Raw genomic sequence first — 21,835 nt, forward strand, 5'->3', positions numbered from 1 at the left:
GAGAGAGAGCACCTCTGCTGCTCTCCTCGCCTCCTCTCCTGTGCGCAGTGCTCCGGCCCGGCCGCTCCTTCCTCCCTCCCTCCCTCCCTCCCTCACTCCCTCCCCACAGCTGGCTCTCCTCCGGCTCTCCGGCTCTCTCGGATGCTGCTGGCTCGTCTTCTCCTCCCTCCACGCAGCCGAGCCGGACCAGATACTTCGCAGCGGCGGAAGGACTGACTACCTGTTCTGCATGGTCTGAATTTCGGGAAATTCGCACGTCGGAAAGGAGGGGAGTCAAGAGGGGGGATCAACAAAAAAAAAAGAAAAGAAAGGGAGACTCTCCATCCTCCCCCGAGGGAATTTATTTTACAGTAAGCAGGCGCAATGTCATTCCGGTTTCCTCATTCCGCTCGTCTCACACCTCCCGTCTGTGCAAATGCTTGAGAGGGTAGAAAAATACTAGAATATGACAACCTGCGGGGAATATGCTTGGATGTTTTCTGCGAAGTGTGTTCCAGATGTTTGTTTTTTTTAACATATTTTATGTCGTGGTGTTTATTTTGCGTGCGCGTTTTTTTTTTTTAATACCTATATGTTGTTGTGATGATGTGCGTGCATTGATCGTGCACTGAAAATGGACCCCCCCCACCCCCCTATTTCATCTCCCTCCCAGGCCAGTGTGTGAGTGTGTGTGTGCGTGCGTGCGTGCGTGTGTGTGTGTGTGTGGGGGGGATGTAATGAGGGGGTTGGCTGATGTAGAAACGGTATTACTTTCAGATTGACCTCAATTTGAGCGATATTCGCAAGATTATGACGGGTGACAGCGGCTCGTTGTGCGACTGGCTGCAGCGTCTTTGTGCTGCCTTTTGCAGAGAGATGCATGGAGGCTTGTGAGGTTTAGTCGGTGTCCCCCCCCCCTTCCTCACTCATCAGCAAGCATGTGAGTGGATTGAAGAGCACCTTGCTGCTTGCATGCTGGAGCTCGAGCCTGCCTGCTCCGTGTTCCGTGATCACTACATGTATAAAGAAAAACACCTCCACCACCACAGTGTGTTTCTCATCAGCTGCAGGCTGCTTCTCCTCTCCATCATGGAGCCATTACCGGTACTCTCATTCATCACGTTGCCAAGATTACTGAGTTGCAGCAGTGAGCATCATCATAATGTTTGCTCGTGGTAATTGTCTGTGGATCTCTGCTCTGTGACCTGGCAGAAATTGGGGCCTTCCCTTACGTCTGCTGTATTAGCCCTCTCATAACACCCCCCCCCCCAACCCGACCAATGTGGGTTTCAGCATTTACAGCCACTGTGGGCTCCACGGGTGTTTACGATGCCTCATTTAAAGTGGATTTCCTAGCTTTCTGTTACGGCATAATAGATCACAGACACTCCCAAAATGGAGGAGGGCAATAACATGCAGAGAGTTTGGCAGTGATTAAGTTGGCAGCGTGCAAGTCGTCATAGTGGGGATTATATTTATCCATGTGTAGCCAGTTTGAAAAGTGACTGCGACGGTGGAGCGTCACAGCGAGAACGCCCCATCAGAGGGCCGGGTGGAATTTGCATGTTCTCCCATTGCTTGGGTCCCCCCCCAGTCCAAAAACATTGCATCTTAGGTTAATTTCTGACTCTAAATTGTATACAGGTGGGAATGTGAGTGTGTGTGTGAGTGTGTGCGTGTGCCTGTCTCTTTATGTTTGCCTGTCCAGGGTGCACCTGCCTTCTCCCATAGTCCGGTGAGATTGCCTCCAGCCTCCCTGTGACCCTATCCTGGAGAGAAGTGATAGGTTTTATAGACTGCGAGCTGGCTGACACCATGATGACAGTATCAATGTGTTTGGCGGTCTTTCTATCCATGGCGAAAGGCCTGAGTCAAGGCAGACTTCCACAGCTCATAATCATCACTAAAAGCACTCAGAACTACGCTTGTGTGTAACCTAATTCCTTCACGTGACGGAGGCAAAAGTGTTTGAGGCACCGGCTCTGCTTTGTAATTGATTAATTGGTGATTGGTGACGGTTGGTTTTCAACTTAGAGATGGAGACCCAGTTGAGCCCTGAGGCTCTATCTGCTCAGTCGTTGTCAAAATTAGAATTGGGCATGTCAAGGAAAGCCATGAGAAGCTTTCTGGAGTGGAGAGTCGACCTGGGATGCTGCCTTATGCTGTATTTTGAAGGCTCATGTGTTTTGTATGTTGATAGTAGTGGGTGCGTCCACTAGTAGCTGGCTTTCTTTGGGCAAATCAGTGTGGTTTTTTTTCTTTTAAACTACTGCTTTAGCTAAGTTATTCTCAAAGCCTTGAGATTGTGAGTCGTAGAAAATAGCTAGATTGTATGACTTGGAGTCTTACTTGTTGCATTGTGATTTCAATATAATGATGGATATAGTGTTAAAATTAAACCTTAAAAGCAGTCAAAAGATCTTGCCCTTGAGGTTACCACTGATTGCTCCCACAATGCTGAGTAGAACTCATTATTATTATTATTATTATTATTACCGTTGTGATGTAAGAGATGTTGTACCTTTGGCGTGAAGGCGATCACAGTTTCGGCTGCTTTCGTTTGGGTCTGCCACAGAGCGCACGCACACAGCTTGTGTTTACCGACGGCTACAGGCTTAGATTTGGAACATCTCAAAGCGGAGCTCCAAACACTCAACACACAGGTGAAACTGCCAGCCAGTGTTCTCGACAAACAACATTTAACTGATCAAAGAGCTTCTTTTCCCAAATGCCGGGCCTTCGAAACACGCCGAGAACCATTACAGGAAGAGTCAGGAAGCCTTTCTGAGTACGCTCACCTGTGGGATATAATAGAGAAGCCCCCCCCCCCCCCACACACACACACGCACACGCCCGTCTTCATTTCTCTGCCTAATTGCCTAAGATTCATGCTGGATGGCAGAGTGACCCGCATAGCTACCTCCCTGGTGAAATATCTGAAAGGGATGCACTTCACCAAGTGTTAAGAGCGCGTTATCATCTTTCTCCAAAGACTCGCCTCAGCTCCTGCAGCCTCCACAGGCTTCATTAAGTTTTCATATTCAGCTGATGATATATGCGATGTGGACAAACTTATAATTCTCGCCCACTGACTGATCCAAAATATGGGTGTCTGCTTGCACAAAAGTCTACCATCGAAATATATGTCCCCATCTGTAGCTAAAAAAAAATTATTAAATAGAATGAATGGCACTTGGCATTAGAAGATCAAATGCAAAAAGATCCAAATTACAAATTTCACGTTTTTAATACGTTATTGTCATCAAACATCAAACATTTGCAAACTTTTATTCAGAAGTAAAACAGAGATGCAGATGAAAAAGGGATTGTGGTTTAACAAAAGTCTGTTGTTGCAAGAAATTCAATTAAAAAATGTCTTCACTGATCCAGGGCAGACGTTTAAATTTCTCGGTAATTTCTAGCCTCTCCATGTTTTCAGATGTCAAGAAATACATTTCTCACCCAAAGAAATGTTGGCCTTTCGAGCACTGTACCGAGCATTTTAATACAGCTTACACAGAACAGCTGTTTTATAACAAATACCCTTATTTAAAACCAGCCCCTTTTAGTAGTATGCTAGCTTTTATGCATTCGTACCCAAAGTTGAATGTCATAACACACAACCCCTGGAAACACACGGCGCATGAGCGACTAAAAGTGGACGCAAACTTAAAACACATATGTGAAAGCTCTCTAAGGAGGACACAGAAATAATAATAGATCTCATTTGTAAATAAATAAGTACGAAAGCAAGTAAAGTTTAAAAGTTATGTTAAAAAAAAAAAACTGCGTAAAAAGCTTAAAGTGAGGAAGGGGTCATCGGCCACATCCACCAGATTGGGCATTCCCAATGTGATTTAAAACTGCTTTGAAAACATTCATTGTTTATCATTACTTGTTCTGTTATTTCATATTGAAACATAGGTGCAAATGGGCTCAACCTTTAATAGAAATGCATCAGTTGTTGTAGTGAGAGGCTTTTCTCAGCTGGGTCCCCATGACTTTAATTTGTGATTGTTATGATGACATATTTTTTATGTTCCACAGCTTTGACTGTGTGACAAATGATTTATCAACATTTATATCTGGCTGCAGCACTGCAACACTTTCTCCACCGTGTCCAGCTCCATGGTATCATGTTTCCTTCTGGGCTCCCGAGTGAACTGTAAGCAAGTAAACATGGAAACAATAGTATTTCCAGCATGATGCTATCATGAGGAGAAGGTGTAATGAATGCAAAACTTTCACGTGAAAAAGTCTTGTCTGTGCATGGGATCAATCATGGTATTATTATTATTATTATTATTATTATTATTATTATTAATTGATCACCAGCAAAATATACACAAGCTTAAACCATAATCTTTTTATATGTGCATGCAGTTTAGCTTCATGTAGGATCTTTTTAAATCAAGCCCAAAAATTCCCATTAAATCCACCATGCGTCTATAAATACAATCCAGAGCAAACCACTGAGAACCCCCCCCCCCAAAAAAAAAATGAAGTTTCTTCTTGTTGATACTTAACCATCAGGGATATTTCACATACCCTATATACAGTATATAGGGGGTCGCCAAATACTTAATTAGTATGAAACATCATGTGACCCACTTTTACTGCAGCATTAGCATTCATTGGTAACTTCAAAGGTAATGTTTGGGTTTTTTTTTATAGCTGGTTTTTCTCAACTTCTATGGGTAAAACAGCTGCTTGAAACATTGGAATTTTTATTGATGGCCGTATCAGTTGTTCAGCTAATGATTATAATTATGTAAAAGAAATGTAATCAAATTTCCTTCGTACATAATTATTTCCATGCAGTACTGCAACTCTCCCCCTCATCCTGTTACAAATAATCACAGCACTGCTATATCAGAATCAGCCCATCCAGAATCCGCTGGGGGGGCTCTCATCCTATGCTGAACAAGTCCCGCTTAAAATGTGAGATAAACTAACAAGCAGGCGCATTTTGTAGCAAAAACCTTTCACTACCCGTGTGAACTGGTCATTCATTGTTCGAACCTGATAATCTCTGATGATAACCTTGTTCGGAAAAAGAGACACATGGAGAGAGGGAGAGAGAGAGAGAGAGACAAAGAGAGAGAGAGAGACTCTGGGTTGCTCAGTCATTGTATTGCAATCATGGCGGCATCTGATTCATATCACAGCAGGCTCCCCCTCCCTCCTTCACTGAGGAGATGTGGAGATACGTTGCCTGGTCAACAACCTCTTTATCCCGTGAGCCACTGAGCGCAGGAACACAGCAGGAGATGCAAAAAGCAGGACAAGCCGCTGACATCGGTGCCCCTGTATTAAAGGCTCGATCGGTGGGTCACAAGATCAGAGGAATTTATTTATACGAATGCAAAATGTCACGACTAAAACATTAAACTCTGTGAAAACCTGGTCGACTTTAGATATGCTGAATCTCAGAGATAACCTCCATAAGCTGCCGCCGGTCTGATTTGACTGCACAGCCCTGTAATGCTTTCCATTTTCAATTTCTTCACGTAGATTTCTTCTTTTTCATAATGCGGTTTGGTTCCATTTTATCGCTCACAATCGCAAATTACCAATATTTTATACTGTCACATTTATTTCTGATTGAAAATCTTTTGCTTTTGATGGGATTTGTAGCATAGCCTGACAACCTTTTCTGACCAGGCCGACCCAAGTCCAACAAATCCATCTTTGAAAGTACATCCACCCATCTGTTCATGCTTTCATTGTATTTTGTTCAAGATTAATTTTGGAATGGAAAATGTTCAGAGGCAGCGTCTTCTTCATGTCAAATGACACCAGGCTGCTGGGAGGAGGTCAGGGTGGATGGTGGGCTCTGCTGTTTAAAATGATTCAAGATATTTAAAGGCGTCATATCATGCAGCTTTTCAACGCATGGGTCTCATTGGTCCTAAAACGTATTCAATGTTTGTTGCCCCAAATCCAGCTTTTCCTCGATTTTCAGCCATACCAATATCGGATCATAGGAGCTGCATTCAGAATCTGCTGTGTCTGTGTGAGCTGGACTGGCTCCGCCCACACATGCCCATGTGGGGAAGAAGAGGAAGTAGTTCCTCTCGTGATGCCATGTGCCAGAGCAGAGCTGCCTGATTGTGGGAGGGTCAAAGGGAGGGTCTACCTTGATTGGGATTGACTAAACCCCGGATGACACTGTGTAAGGTTTGATTTCTGATTCACTCATTGGAGCATACGCTTTTTAAAAATGTAAACAAGCCAGCACGAGAGATGACACATTTCTTCATTTCAGATGTGTCATTCTCAGGTATTGCTGTTGGAAAACCATTAGAAAGGGGATTTTGCATAATATAACCCCTTTAAAATTTGGCAAATGATCTCTTACCTTTGCATGTGATTAAAATAAAGGTGTTTTTTTTTACTTTCTTGGTATCGAACCCAATAAACAAAATAGAAACAGATTATTTCGGTCCCGGTTATTTTGGAACAATATAGCAGCAGGTCTGTAAATGGAGACGAACTCTAAAGTCCTCCAGGATCACTTAAGTTTATGCCTCGCCGCATATAGCGCAAACCACTTCCGCTATTGACATTGAAGAGGAGCCAATGCATGTAAATGGAGCCACAGAGATGCAGTTCTGAGTGATGCAGTTGACCTTTGCTGTTTGCACACCAGAAGAACACCTGCAGCATTGTCCAGGAGCGTTACTCAGGTGACTTAGTGACTGGCAGCCATATCCTCTCTGTGCTGCTTCCATTGGTGAGTCGTGCTGGTCCTCTAATGGATGATGGCAAATAACAGCAGCACTTTGCTTCCCTGTCTCAGGCACTGAGTGGTTTTCCCTCTTCTCCCTCCTGCCTTCAGAGGAGAGAGAAGCAGATTGGCAGCTATATGGAGAGGGTAATGGCAGTTTGTCGGACGCCTCGTTTTGTCACTTGAGTTTTGCTCATTTCACTCGCTGGTTAAGTGTGTACTTTCCAGCCAGAAAAGTCTCTCTGTACCTGTATCTCCTACTACTCCCATCTGGCCGTGGATGAAACACATTTAAACAAAACTGCGGCCATATCTGTCCTATCTGCTTAGTCAATTCATGACATGTAGTCCTTGGGCTACACTGCCAGAAGGCTGCCACACTCTTTAAAAAAAAACAACCCACAAACCCCCCCCCCCCCCCCCCTCCGCTGTAGCACATTAACAAATTAATGAGTAATGGATAAATGAGAGGCATCTTTCATCTGTGTTAAGCCAAGTTCAGGCCATCATTGAGTCCACCATCCTCTCAGCGCCTGGCAAAGCTCAGACCCTGTGTGCCCCTCTGCACCAAGGGAGACAATAATACTCTTCCTAATCCACCTCTCGCTGCATTGCTCACCCAATCAATCCCCTACAGACTGGAACCGTGCCCGATTGCGATTGCCAAATTGTGGTTGCTGTGGCAACGCAGACTCAGATTTGCTGTGATGTCAGCCAGGTGTGGTCTGACCGTTTGGACTCCAACAAGGCCGAGCCTTGTTGGGGATAATGAGCAAAGCTCTGCTGTCACGACGATGACTTTTCTGGTGTATGAGGTGAGGTCAGCGAGGGGCGACTCCCAATTAGCTTGTAGTGTGTGAGAAAGACGATGAAAAAGCAGTTGGGTGAGAGATGAAGACTATTCCACCCCTGTTTGGTGGTGTAACAAAAATACTAATAAACCTTTGCGGCATGTGTAACGACATGTATAGAGAGTGAGAAGATTCACATGCATCCAAATATAGAAGTTGCAAACTCCTCACAGACATGAATAGGAATGGAACCGGGATCTTCTTGTTGTGAGGCAAGACGAGTACACTACGATATGGGCAATAGATAACTGTATTGCAGTTATATACATTGAGAGAGTATAAATCATCAAGTTAATTTTCTGATCATTTCAATGCAGTTAACAGGGATGATGTCAGTACAACTTAGTTGTAAATGCTGCTATGTCCTCTTTGGTTCAGACCAAATCATTGTCTTCTTTTCTGTCCTGGTCTGCTTGATTTCCGTGTTGGAATCTTTAACATTGCACCAAAAGTAAGTCAGGGGCAGCTTATTGTATTTATATAAGCGATATGATTTTGAGGTTTTAGTATAATTATAGCTTAATACCGTTTGAATAAATTCAAATGTTTTATTGCAATATTAATATTTTATTTGCTTGTCATTTTACAAAACATGAGGCAGGATTTCTTTTTCTTTTTTTTAATAGATGTGGATTTTAACCCTGATCCTGGCATGTTTTCTATGTCTTCCTGCTTCAACACACCTGAATCTAACGATGGTGTCATCACCAATCCCCTCATGTCAATCAGGTGTGTTGCAGCAGGCAGGGACTGAGACCGTGCAGGAGAGGGGGATCTGCAGGATCAGGGTTGGACAACCTTGTTTAAAGGCAAAAGGCCACTTTCTGCAGCTTTCAGCATGCATGTGTTCTGTGTTCTTCACTGCCTGCCGCTCTTACTAAAACAGTGCAATGCCCAATGAATAAATTAGAAACTTCTATAGCATAGTGTAATTTTGTCTACAGATTTGCCACAACCCTGACGCAAAGGAACATGTTCTTTTTCTTGCATATGCAAGAACGCTTAATAGGATTTATGTTTCATATTCAGGCACCGTTTACAGGGAGATTTCCATTTATGTGAAAATGGAAAACTTTTGCTGTATTTCAGGTGTCCGTTTACATTCAGTGCTCGTAACTACTGAAATTGCTACTTTTTAAAAATGCCCCGTCACTGTGGAAACCGGGTGGGAAAAACGTAACTCTTGTGAAATGCTGCTACTCTTACATGTACACCACAGCTGTACTAAACATTTAATTTGTATATGCATGTTTAATTGGACAATAACAACAATGACGGCCTCCAGAGTCGCATGACTCCTAGTTCACCTAATGCTCAATTTCAGATTTTTTGCTGGGATCTGATTTTTTTTTTGCGTGATTATTTCAAACACATCCTGATGTGTGAATGTGATCAGACTGGATGTTTTCGGGGCCCAGAGCGCAGAAGACGACGTGAAGTCATGCCGAGCACGCCATTTACACATGGCACGCCGGTCAACACCAGGGTTGCCAGATGTGTCTCACTATTACATGTTGGATAATGAACGCGCCAAAAACACACAAATGCAGGAAATAAACAAAGTTAAAAGGTAAGAGAGTTTGGCTCTCCAATTAGGGGAATACCGCCATATCTGGCAACACCGGTTCAACCGTGTAGATTTGGTGAGTCACAGTGTCCTTAAAGGCCAGACATATGTACTACATGCCTTTAAGCTTCATGTTAAGACAAGTTCATAGTGACATGTGGATGGAATTATATTTTATTTTTTGAGAATGCCGGGGATAAAGATTTAATTTTGGCTCATGTAAAACGAGGCCCGAGTCATTTGTGAGTTAAAAAAAATCGCAGTTCCCTGCAGTGTGAACGAGGCCCAAATGTATCTCTACTCGCCATTGTTAATGCTTAAAGCATATTGTTCTCTGAGCACGTGTGTGAAAACAAACAGCAGCACCAACTAGGGGAGTGTATGCTAACTACATTGTTTTTTTAGTATTCCTGTTAAACGGACAGCGTTTTCAAAACGTTGCCATGCAAACGCAAAAACGATTTGTTTCAGAAAAGCTTTGCATTTACATGGCAACGTTTTTCGTTTCAGAAAACCCTCGCATGTTTACTTGAAGCGTTGTCGTGTATACAGGGCCGCAGCATATCAATCTGATGTCATCTCCCGCGTTTGGTTCATATAAACAGTGGGTTGGCAGTGTTCACACACTCAAAAAAATACTCTAACAAAGCAATCAAACCAGGGTGTTGATTGAACTAAAGCACCCAAGTTTGAGCATTTATGTACTCAGTCTATTGTCCTCACAAAATGTGTTTTTCGTTCTGCGCATGCTAAAGTGTGATTATGGGCCAGATTTGTGTGCGGTCGGTCTTTGCATGTGTGCGTTTTCGACTCGGTGGGTGTTGGAGCACCATCAACTGCAGCCACTTTTGTTCTTACTTTCACCTGCAAGTGGACCTTACATAATTGCAAATGAGTCTTTTTCCATAATGCTGCAGAAAAAAGCCATTATTTCTCGCGGCGCTTTTGTGACTGTAAAGTTAAAAGAAAAAAAAAAAAATCACACATTGTGGTCAAACACCAATTCATCATTTATCACCTTCATGAGAACAATTCTCACTGTGCTTTACTTTAATACCTTTGTTCTATGGAGCTCGCATACTTCATCTATGAGTAGAGAAAGAGAATCATATATATATATATATATATATATATATATATGAATTCAGTAAGTTAAAAAGGAGCATATTCAACACTGTGGTTTGTGTCTATTACAGGCTGACATTATATTCTTTAGCTTTAGACTGTGTCCTTCATTAATTCCTAACCATAGCACTTTAGATGTGCGTTAAAATAAAATTAAAGTAGCTGTTAAAGTGGCAAAAATAATCAAATAACTAAAGAGGGAGGCGGCAAAAAGCAGAAAAGTTCTTTCAGTGCTATCTGTTCTTTCTCTGACAGTTTTTAATGTCCAAAGCATTTTTTTAACTTTTGAAAGGACATTTCTTTGCCCTGGGCGCTCATTAATTTCTAACCCTTTGCCAGCTTTGCTTGCTTGCAGGTTTTCTCTGTGTGTGTGTGAGTGTGTGTGTTTGTGTGTGTGTGTGTGTGTTGTACGCGTGCAGCAGAGGAAGTGGCGTCTGGCCAGCGTGGCCCTGCTTTGTCTGGTTTTAATGCCTCTTCATTCACTGTCCTTACATCCGTCCAGTGGCTTGACAGACACTAATCTCCTCTTTATCTGAAAGGTTTGCTCAGCACTTTGACGTCCTATTCAAACAGACTCAAACCAAAGATTTTGGGAGGCAAAACACGGTGCTTCCAGTTGCCAGTTGTGTTAATTAATTTTCATTTGACTTCAGAGCAAAGATGTTGGTGTAACTTGAAGTTTAGTTTTCTGGCATGTGTCGACGAAAGATGGTTATTTTTGCCAGTGAAGGAGTCAGTTTTGGCTAACTGCAGGTCATAAAATATGATCAAAAAGTTGTGCTTACCATTGAAGTGTTTGCTGCACAGCATGTGCATAGTTTCTTGAATTTGCGTATTATATTTCTGCTTAATATTTCTGTGATTCTTTTCTGCTGATTTTAGTTGAAACGTTGAAGAATAATGTACCGACATCTTCAGAAGGGAAAAAATATCTGAGAGTAAAAGCTCCACAAAGTCTGATCAAATGCCATGACACTTGGGTCAGCATCAAATAGCGCTGTATATATACATACATATATATATACATACATATATATATATATATATATATATATATATATATATATATATATATATATATATATATATATATATATATATATATATATATATATCTTGGGGTGTCGGAGTAGAAAGCGGGTGACATGCTGCATTCAAAGCAAGCAGCTGGACTCACGAACAGGACATTTAGACTGTCAAATATTGCAAAAGTGAGCAGTTGTGCTGAAAGGCGGTAAATAAAAGTAATGTAGGTACCAGGAGGAAAGAAGCACATGTGAACTAATGTAAAGTGACAGCTCTGGGTCGTTTCATGGATGTATGAGGACATGTGGACGTGTTAAGACTCAGCCTCACTGCTCATTTGTCTGTCTGGATAATAGCCAGCAGCTCAGATTGCTGAGGGCAATCATAAAAGAAAGGACAGGAATATGGTTGATAGGACACCTCAGTCTGCATGCCTGGTCTGTAACGATACTTTGGACGTTGCATTTTGGAATCCATGCTCTTTTTTTAATTGTAAAACTATCTACATTATACATTTGCAATTATCTGGTGACACTAGATTGAATGCTATATTTAGAGGTCACCCCTCTGTCAGTTGTTATATATTTAGACATATTTCATCCGTCCTAATACTTTTGGAGCTAGTTCACAAAAGGTCTTTGAATTTGTTGATTTTATTGGGGACAAATCGGCCACAAATACTCATGTGGACTCGAGGAGGAGCTGGTTAGGATTCAATGAGCTACGAGACTTAACTCAGATGTCACAAATCTGGCATTTTCACACAAATTGTTAAAAGTTTAGATTCAAAAGTTAGTTTTTAAAGCTCTCCATTGACCTTTGACTACAGCTCTATTATAGTCCCAAAACGAAAACTACATGTTTCACTGGCTGAATAATATATGATACTATCTTATTGTCAAAACATATGCAGCCTTTCATTACATTCCTCACTCTTATTACATTTAGCATAGTTTTATTGAGGCCTCAACCAGAAATTTCAAATCTTCACGTCTGCCATTTTATCCAGTTCAGGCTCTTGTAGGGTGCGTGAGCTGATCCAGCTTTCAATGTGTAAATACAGGTTTCACCCCGGAGAGGTCATCAGTCGGTCACAAAGCAAACGGAGAGATACAGACAAAAAAAAAAAAAAAATCACAGACTCACATTGACACCCACGGACAATTTAGAGTCATCAACTAAATGCAAACGCAGTGAATCCCTCTCCATTTTGCTTAAAATGACGCTCACCATTAAAAATGGAAAACATTATTTGTCCTGAACATTAACGTCATCGTGAGCGAATTGGCCTGCTGACAATAGCTTTTAACCTGAGCGTCTGTGTCTGTGGTCTCTCGCTTGGACATAATGTGGATGCGAGTGCCAGAAAAGCTTCACTGTTTGGTCTGTCATGTGTAGCTCCATTAACCTCGACAGCGGACTCATATGTTTACTCCCCATTTGTCACCTCAATAGTGAGGGTGAGCTCATAAGTTTGCAAACATTATGACCTTTTTGTGCTCGAAGGTATTATGAGTCACCGCATTTGTTGATCTATCTGGGTTTGCTCACACTGGATTAACTTTTTATATAGAAGTGGCTGCATTTTTCTTTCCAGCAAATCATTTGTGATACTTTGAAAGTGTTATTGGCGTGAATTCAGTGGAAAAAGATTTGCGTTGACGTGTTGAGATGCACAATATTTTATTGAAATTGAGTGTGCTATTCATGAAGCCACGACCACAACTCTGAATTTACATTAAATTTGAGAGCATGTGGATGCGTTCATGTAATTCATGAATATCATGTTGAGTTTTTTTTTTTTTTATTCACGTGTTCAAATTTAACCCAAACTCATTGAGGGGATTTTATTTTATCAGCTCATCTGGGACGTAGCAAAGCTTGAGGTATGTTAAACGGCTTTGATGTCAGAATGGAAACATTTACACTTATGAAACAGATAAATTAAATTAGAGATGCTTTTTTTCTTTTCACAACCAATGTGACTCAGCTGATAGTCACTCCCTGTTCGCTATGGGCGTTTTAGCAGCGTCTGACTGAAAGTGCCTCACACGGGTTCCTCAAGAACAAGCCAGAAAACGTTGTTTGTGGCTTTTGAGCAAAATTTCCTCTTAGACTTCTCTAGTTTGACTAATACGGATTTGTCAGGTTCAGCTGAGCATCTCGCCGATGACAAAGCATTGTTGTCTGACTGAGAGAGACTTGCCATTTATTGGCAAAGGGTCAAATCCCTCTGAGATTTTCGCTCAGCTGGCTAACATACTGCTCTCCATGTGTTCCAGCATGAGAGTTGGGACTGGGAATTCCTCACGGCTGCTTTAGTAACACAACGGTGTGTCCCTACTTATTTTAGCCTTCGGGCTAAATTAATGAAGCTCATCGATTTGTTGCAGTGAAACAACAGTGTCCCCGCTTAACTCTCTCTCCAGCTTAATTAATGGAAGACATCGACCGGACAGTGATAAGCTGGGTCTATGTGTTTCTGCTGTGCGTCCTTATAATCCTGCATATGTATTTATCGTAACGTTCTCTTTTAAACCCCAGCTACAAAACTACACACCTTTACCAGAGAAAGAATAGGTCTGTACATAATATAACTGAGCTTAACAACATTTGTGGCTTTCCCCATGCACTCCACCTCTTTCCACCTTTTCTCCTCATCATACTTTCCTTTAAAGCCTCAGTTATTTAAGAATTCCTCATTTGTAGAAGTCCGTGTTCCACTAAGAGACGGTCCTCTCAAAGAGATTAATGTCAGGCCTCCTTTGTGCTCGCAGTCAGTCGTTTATAGTTACGCTTCATTGTGGCAACACCCTCTAGTGGGCAGTAATAATAATGGGAGCGCAGAGGAGGTCAGGGTGGATTGATGGGTCAAACCAATTGAAAGTTAAAACAGGGAACTGCTGTTGTTTGTTTGTTCTGTTTCATTCATTCTGAAAGGTCATCCCTGAGTGAGTCACAGCATCAATTAAGTGTTTTTAATTCAACCACCAACATGAAGTTCTTCTATTTCAAATTAACTAAGCTGTTTTTGATTATGAATTTCATAAAAATAGGAAAAATAAAAACTTGCGATAGCAAAGCAATAAAGGCGACAAATGATATTTAAAATATCATTCAGGTTGGAGGATTTGCATTGTTTACGATTACATTTTTCTTTTTTAATTTGGCTTTCTTGCAAGTGAAGATCAAGTAATATTCTCAAACGTGCTGCAATTGTCTCCCACCTATAGAGTTAATGTAAAGCAGAAATTGGCCACTGGGAAACAATATTGAAAGATTAAGCCTCATTTACTGAAATCAGCTTGCTGACACAGATTGTATTTGCAGTTTGCATGTGTTTTCAACTAAGAACAACACCATGAGTGACACTGTGTGTAAATAGGATGAGATGATGATTGTTATGTATTTCTTCTGTGTTCATTTGTTTGAATTCTCCATGTAGCGATTGAAAGGTGCACTGAGCCCCCCACAGGCATGAAAATGTGGAGTTGGATGTGTTGGTGCAGGAAAAACACAAAAAATCTGAATTTCGCAAAAAAAAAAAAAAAAAAAAAAAAATGCAATATGGAAGATAATCAGTTACAAAGTAAAAATTTCAGTTAAAACACAGAAAATATACTATATCATAAAATCTGCAAACAAAAGTAATGGTGAGCCTCTTAAAGAATTGTTTCTTATCACAATGACAGCATCTCTGCTGAAGGTCGAGTCCTTTTTAAAACATGTTCAAAATGGACAACATAATAACAAACATGGCAAATCCAATTATGCATTGCACATTAATCTATTATCATAAACATAATTCCATATTTATGAAGGCAAATCTGCTAAATTAATTCTGTGTGTTATTTTGTAGACATTTTGAATGAAACAAAAAAATAACACTATTTCAACCTGATAATTTGCATATATTATAAAGCTAAATGTATTTCAGGTTAGAAAAGATTCAAATTGATTTATTGGGCTTAATTATTTTCAGGTGGCCTTTGATGTAAACTCTGACCACCTATTCTTTTCCATCAGTCAATAATCATACAAGTTGTCTCTCTGGCAGACATTGAACATTGTTGAGGCGCTCACTGTGGTCAAAGTTGCCCATTAGTGGATGGATGGATGGAGAAATAGTGTGGATGATAACAATGTTAGATTTGGATGAACATATTCTAAAAAAAGAAAAAACCCACAGTGTGGTGTGTCTCAGTCTCGTTCTGAAATTAGGAGCAACAATGTCCTTTACTTTGAACAAGATCCGTATTTGCCTTTTATTGTGACAGACGTTGTCCTTGTAAGGCTTGAGTCTAAAAACACGTGAATCACATCTGCGTGTTCAAATTTGACTGCCTCACGACTTTTTTTTTTTTTTTTTTTGCCTCAAATTGCAGCAATCAGACACTCGGGGGGGTTTTAAAGTGGTCTTCCTAATTGTCTCTGTGAGCTGTACATCACTGTCACTGACAAAGTGTTGATTGTGTTTCTCAGCGGGACAAACGACAATAACTGCTTTTAGAGCACCAGCACGCTCCTGTCCTTTTCACCTCACTCCATGTATGTGATTCGTGGATTTCACCTCCCCGACGAGGCTCCCACACTTCTCTTTTAGTTGGAACTCAATGAAACTGCTTAATTATAATACACCCTAAAGGATCATATCTTAGAAAGCACTATAATCATAACAACCCATTAATATCTGACCATGGGTAGAGAACGAGGAAAACCTTGAAAACCAGTTGTTTCTGAAAAATGCAAATACAGGTTGTGAAGCTATATAAAAGACATACATGTATATGCAATCAAACCTGTTGGGAAATGCAAAATTGATTATTGAAGGTTTAGTCCTCTTGTTTTCTCATTCCATGCAATATTGAGTGCCACTGTCATAGAATAATGTGTTATTGGTTTGTATGTAGCATCATGGCTAGCTCATATTCCTATGTTAGTTCTGACAAATTTAAGTTACCAGACATGGTCGCTCACCCACTTTTACTAGAATATGATTTATAGATATTTTTAGCCAAACCTCCAAGTAACGTTTTATCATCTACCCGTAAATGTTTTATCTCGTAATGTTTTTCTCCAAACGTGTCTCCGCTTTTGGTAACGATCTCAAAATTCTGCCGCCTTCTTGAATTCATCCTCAAGACGATCAAATAAGGTCACTGTTACCATCACTCTCTTGTGGGACTATGAGAATGTTTGATGTGGCTGGGCATGCATCAGGCTCTCCTTTCCGGGTAATTGCCCTACATAAGGGCATTTAGTGCCTTTCTACTTTGAACATGTGACTGAGGCCTCGCCTGCAAGCATGAGGCATTAGGAGGAGAGCGGAGAGGTGGAGAAAATATTAGACAGCCGAACGAAGAGTGAAGGAGTGGAAACAAGTGCAGAAGGAGGCAAGAAGAGGTTTTATGCACACGGTGAACATTCTTCACCAGTGACTCTGCGAGCCAGTGACACATGAAATATGAGAGACAGCAGCACTCTCCACTATTTATAGCACTGCAAGAGAAAAAGAAAAAGATAGAGAAAGCGGCCACACCACATACACTCCGGGGCAGAGCTGGCATCTTTTTTTTTTTTTTTTTTTCATCCACTCTTAGAGGAAAAATAGAGGAATTGCACCCAATTTTTCAAAACGCACGTATGTCACGGCAATGGCTTCGGACAGGCCGGTCCAAAGTGTAACACGCCCCAGCCATCTCCGTAGTGAGAGGTGGCTGAGCAAGCCCCTGCTGCTGCGCTTCTCTTTCTCAACCCACAGAGCTAAACAGAGGCTCTGGTTGTGGCGTTGTGTTGTCGCTTTTATGGCAATTCAAATCCATCTGCAGCGGCGCACTGTTTTGTACGAGCTGCTAAAAGTGTCGCCGCGCTGCTGGGAAAGCAAGCAGCATGTCCTGTTCTGCTGGAGATAATCATGGAAAGAAAGCGAGTGAAAACGGCGCACCGGGCTTGGTGAATTGTTTCCCTCATGATATGTTGAGATGAAAAGTTGTGAAACTATAAAGCGAGCGATAAAGCAATGAAATTAACCTCACTTCTCGCCCACCATTGTCTTAATTGATGACGATCATTAGGGTTAGCTTTGATTTTACCGATTGAATGAATTGGCACTTGACATCAGCCACTGTGTGGTTTTTCTTGTTTTGCTGAAGCCTATGTATACCATATGGCCGAGGATGCAACAGAAAATAACATAAAAGAAAGCCAGGACTGAAGACAACTTTGATTTGACGTGCAGCAGTTCCAAGAGCCATTAGTATACCAACAAGCATTCTTGTCTCTCAAAAATTGGCCAAGAAAAACGGCTGTTGTGTAAAAAAAAAACCTACCAAAAAACAAGGTGCTTGCAAGTGTTTTGAAGAGGTCTTTGCTTCTCGACATCTCAGCAGTTCACACGGTGTCCTAACTTGCATCGGGCAGCCGGCTGGCCTGTTTGATGTTGCTGTTCTGACGCTTTGGACTGGAGCTTTCGCCACGGTCCGAGGCCGAAGCCAAGGGCTGCTGCGTCTCTTTGATGCTGCCTTCCATAAGTGATTTCTTCAGTGATGTCATTTTCTTTAGAGAAAAAAAAAAAAAAAACCTTCAAAGTCGGCCTGATGTATTATGCATGGCACTACAGTAGCTCGCCAGTGTGCTAGCACTGTGCTGGGATGGTAATGGTGATGCTCACTGTGCTGAGAATAGCAATGTGGTGTCTTTGCGCTGATGGCTTTTTCACTGGCTGAAATCTGCTATGGACACTTTGTGTGTGTGTGTGCTCTGTTTAATTCATGTGTGAATACAATACTATCACAGCCCAGATATTCCAGTAAACTGTGCTCAGAGGCGAAGGAACCCTAACCCTGATGCGAAGGTGTTGTGCCTGACGATTTATTTCTGTTTAATGCTAAAAGAAAAATCGGAGCAAGGATGACCGTCACAACAAAAATCTAGATTTACTTTATGTGGATAAGTGCGTCACTATAATTGGTTTAGTTTTTTTTTTTTTTTTTTTTAAATGCTGATGGTTCAAATGTTGTAAATAAATTTTTTGAGAGATTAAAATGTTATTATTTTATTTTATTTTGTTTTTGTATAAGTTTGAAGAAGTTGAATATTGATGCATTTATGTTGCACTAAATATCAACAAAGTATTTGAGGTTTTAGCTCAATTACTATGTGCATATATGCACTAATAATACAAGATATCTAAATCATATTACAGTTGACATTATCTTGCTCTCCATTTAACATCTTTAACATGTTTTTCTTCTGATTCTTTCAAATCACCTGTTTTCTCTGTGCCATTTCATGAGTTATTAATTTGTATTGGAAGCTGAGAGAATTAGCGCATGTTGCACAAAGACTTAGTTCGTTATGTATTTATATGAAGTGTTTGAAACTATTCACGTGAACGGATGGAATAACGGAGCATTTAGCACAGGTAGCTCCTCATGAACTATATTGATTCCACTGATGTCATCTCTTGACAATGCCAACCTCACTTTTCCAAATATTATTATTCCTGTGCTATCCTTTAGCAATCCAAGACAAGCATGATAGTCCAGGTGAATTCTTATGCCGTACTGCTCTGCGGTGGCTTAAATTTCGAGGGATTGGCCACCTGTCTTTGTTTGATGTTGGCTGCGATGGGCTTTGGCCCCTTCATGACCCGAGCTCGGATAAAGTGCATGTAGAATATGTATGGATGGATCCTGTGGAGTGTAGTTCTACTTTGTTCATCACGGCATATTCATAATTTATGGAGTTATTATCTCCCGAGGGGTCATGCTAATTTTGCGCTCAGCTTCAAGTGAACTTTGCGTTTGCTGCTAGTTAAAGCTGTTAGCATGCTATCACACTAACTGAGTTTGCCTAACGGCGTGTTACAGCTCCTACATTGTGAGCATGCCGACATGCACACATTACCGCATAGTTCAAAGCCTCACTCTATGGTTTTACAGAACTAAATACTGACGCAACAATGAGATTGGTGGAACAGAACCAGGAAAAAAACAGATCATTCCTAGTAATTTTTTCATCATAGGTTTTAATCTCCTAAGTTGAAAGGGTCAGTCATGATGACAATATTGTGATAAGAACCAGCGTTTTTCACAGGAAGTGTGGCGCATTATATAATTTCTGTTGCTGTGCCGCGTAAATTGCTCACAGGAGGACGTGCTGTGTGTAGAAAAATGCGTATCATAGTTGTAGATAATAATAAATAGTGCCATTTCAAAGTGTGTTTTTGCAACAGTGGTGCCTACTGTGTGGCTGACGCATGTTCACTAGCCTCCGGCGCTGTACGTAGCGTTGTATCTCATCTTATAGCCAAGATGCATGTCAGGAACTGAACCTGTGGTTTTACAATTAGTAGATCCCCCTCCGAAAATACGGCTCTGCCCCACTTAGTAAGCCCCCAGGAGGTTTCTTCTAACAAATCTCGAGCAGCTTCTTTCCTTTTCTGTCAACAAAATGCCGCAGTTTGACCAACTCGGTTACCTTTGAAGTGTCTCGGTCTGTAACTTTCATTTCTAGATCCTCTCATTCTCAGACAGCTTTGTCACGGTGCCGCAGACGCTGAACGCTTTGCATTCCTTTGTGGGTGGTGGGGGGGCAGTGCAAGTTTTAATTTGTCTTTGCAATGTGTTTATCACCGTCGTCGTAACCCTTGTAATTATACCATGCGGCGAGGCTGCTCGCAAACACAGCTCACCCAGAGGATCTGTGGAAAATATGTATAATTCATGATGCTGATTGTATTTTTAGCCGCGCTGGGTTGTTGTTTGGGAGACAGAGATGTAGCGTTAAAGTGGGGCTACTTTGTAATGAAGCCGAGGATCTACTCATCCAGTTTGTTTTCGGTCCTTTTTCAGTTTTCGGTTGCTCCCCAGTGGGAGGTCGTGCAGAAAAGGGCAGACAATAGTCTTTTTGCTTTTACTTTTATTGGCCCCCCTGTTCTGCAGTATAAAAATCTAATATTTTAGGTGGTATCAATATTGTCTTTTATTTCTTTCAAGCTAAAACACTTTGAGATCAGCAGTACACTCAAGGCAGTGCTATTACACGACATAAAAATGTTTATGTCTTAAGCTGCAAATTCCCAACATTTCTCTATCCGTTCGAGTGGCATAATTTATATGGGAAGACCTAAAAGTGGGTTTTTTCATTTTCGATTGGAGATGACTGACGGTATGAGAAATATACCTTTTAAGAGCCGTAATCAGACGTCTGAACGTCACGTGTAAAGCGTACTTTGTGCTGAAGGAACTTTACCAGGCCGCGTTAAGGATCGAGGGACAGAGGTTTTGGTGGTGAAGCAGAGGGTACGGTTAGTTTCAGGAGGTCTACAGGGAAAGAAAAAAAAAAGGATTCGAAAATCATTGTATTGCGGACTGGTTAAGTTTCTGAATAGGACATTGTTTTATTGAGGGCACTGTTGAATTGTCGTGTGTGTGTGTGTGTGTGTGTGTGTGTGTGTGTGTGTGTGTGTGTTGCGCATCAATAAGAGCACATAAACAGAGTGAATGGAGGTCAGCGTTATCGTGTACGTAGTTTGAAGGTCTCACACTGTTTGTTTTTTTCCTCCTCTCCTCGATTGACCTTTGGCTATCTTGAGATGCCTCCTGATTGTAGTACTATAACCTGTAGGAGTCTCTCATAGCAACTCGGCATCGAAAACCAATCACATCATAGGTCCTTAAAGATTGTCGTCAACTTTCTTTACAAATCACCACTTGCAGTCCTGCAGGTATAGCCTCAGTTGGTGATTGAACATGTGCTGTACTGAAGCTTAAAATGAGTGTTAAACACACATTTAGGCTGTTGTGGTTCAGGTTGTCGAGCAAGTTGACCTTGAATCCCATGATGGACCGCCCGTCCCTCTGAAGCCCCAAAGCACAAAATCCAAGAAAGCATTACAAAGTCAACAAACTCCTTGTATCTGAAACACTGCTGGTATAAATGAAGGAAAAGAGCAAGAATGCTGTTATTGGAACAAATCTCAAAGCACAAAATTAATACTATTAAATACAATTAATGCAAAATGTATTGTTATCGTAACACTTAACATCATTGCGTATTGCACGTTCACCCGATATCCTGCAGCCCTGGACACTTGATTTCCCTCCAAAATTTTTTATTTTTCACAATTAATCACTTCACCTCTTAACAAGATGATGCAGATACATTTATTGCAGATCCAATTTTCACGGTCGCATCACTACTAATGACGTTTTTAGTTTTTGGGTTTTTCATGGTAAGATATGTTGAGATCGGCATCTCATTCTGTGTATAATTTTTGCAGACACGTTTAGTCCAGCAGATATTTCCATACCTACTCAAAAATCACATCTCCATAGTATTTTTTCTGGTTTCTTTGGGCTTATAGTTCATTTGTCTGTTGATCTGTACCACATAACGTCAACAAACATAAAAGTAAGAATTTTTACACTGAATTTCCTCCTTTCCTTAGTTTTTAAAACGGTGTCAAGTGTGGGATACTGCTCTGTCAATGTCTCCTCTGCATCCTCTGAAACTTGCTCATTCACTTTAAGGCAGTTTTACATGAAATATACA

General features: G+C 41.1%; 1 protein-coding gene across 1 annotated transcript in view; it reads left to right on the plus strand.

Moving 5' to 3' along the window:
- Positions 1–298: 298 nt before the first annotated feature.
- Positions 299–21,835, plus strand: part of ctnnd2b (catenin (cadherin-associated protein), delta 2b) — a gene marked incomplete at its 3' end in the record, with an annotated part of 156,874 nt that continues 135,337 nt past the window's right edge. The window contains exon 1 of the mRNA XM_080503751.1: positions 299–350. The remainder of the gene's footprint in view (positions 351–21,835) is intronic.

The sequence above is a fragment of the Blennius ocellaris genome (genome assembly GCF_963422515.1).
Source record: "Blennius ocellaris genome assembly, chromosome: 10".
NCBI classification, from domain to species: Eukaryota; Metazoa; Chordata; class Actinopteri; order Blenniiformes; family Blenniidae; genus Blennius; species Blennius ocellaris.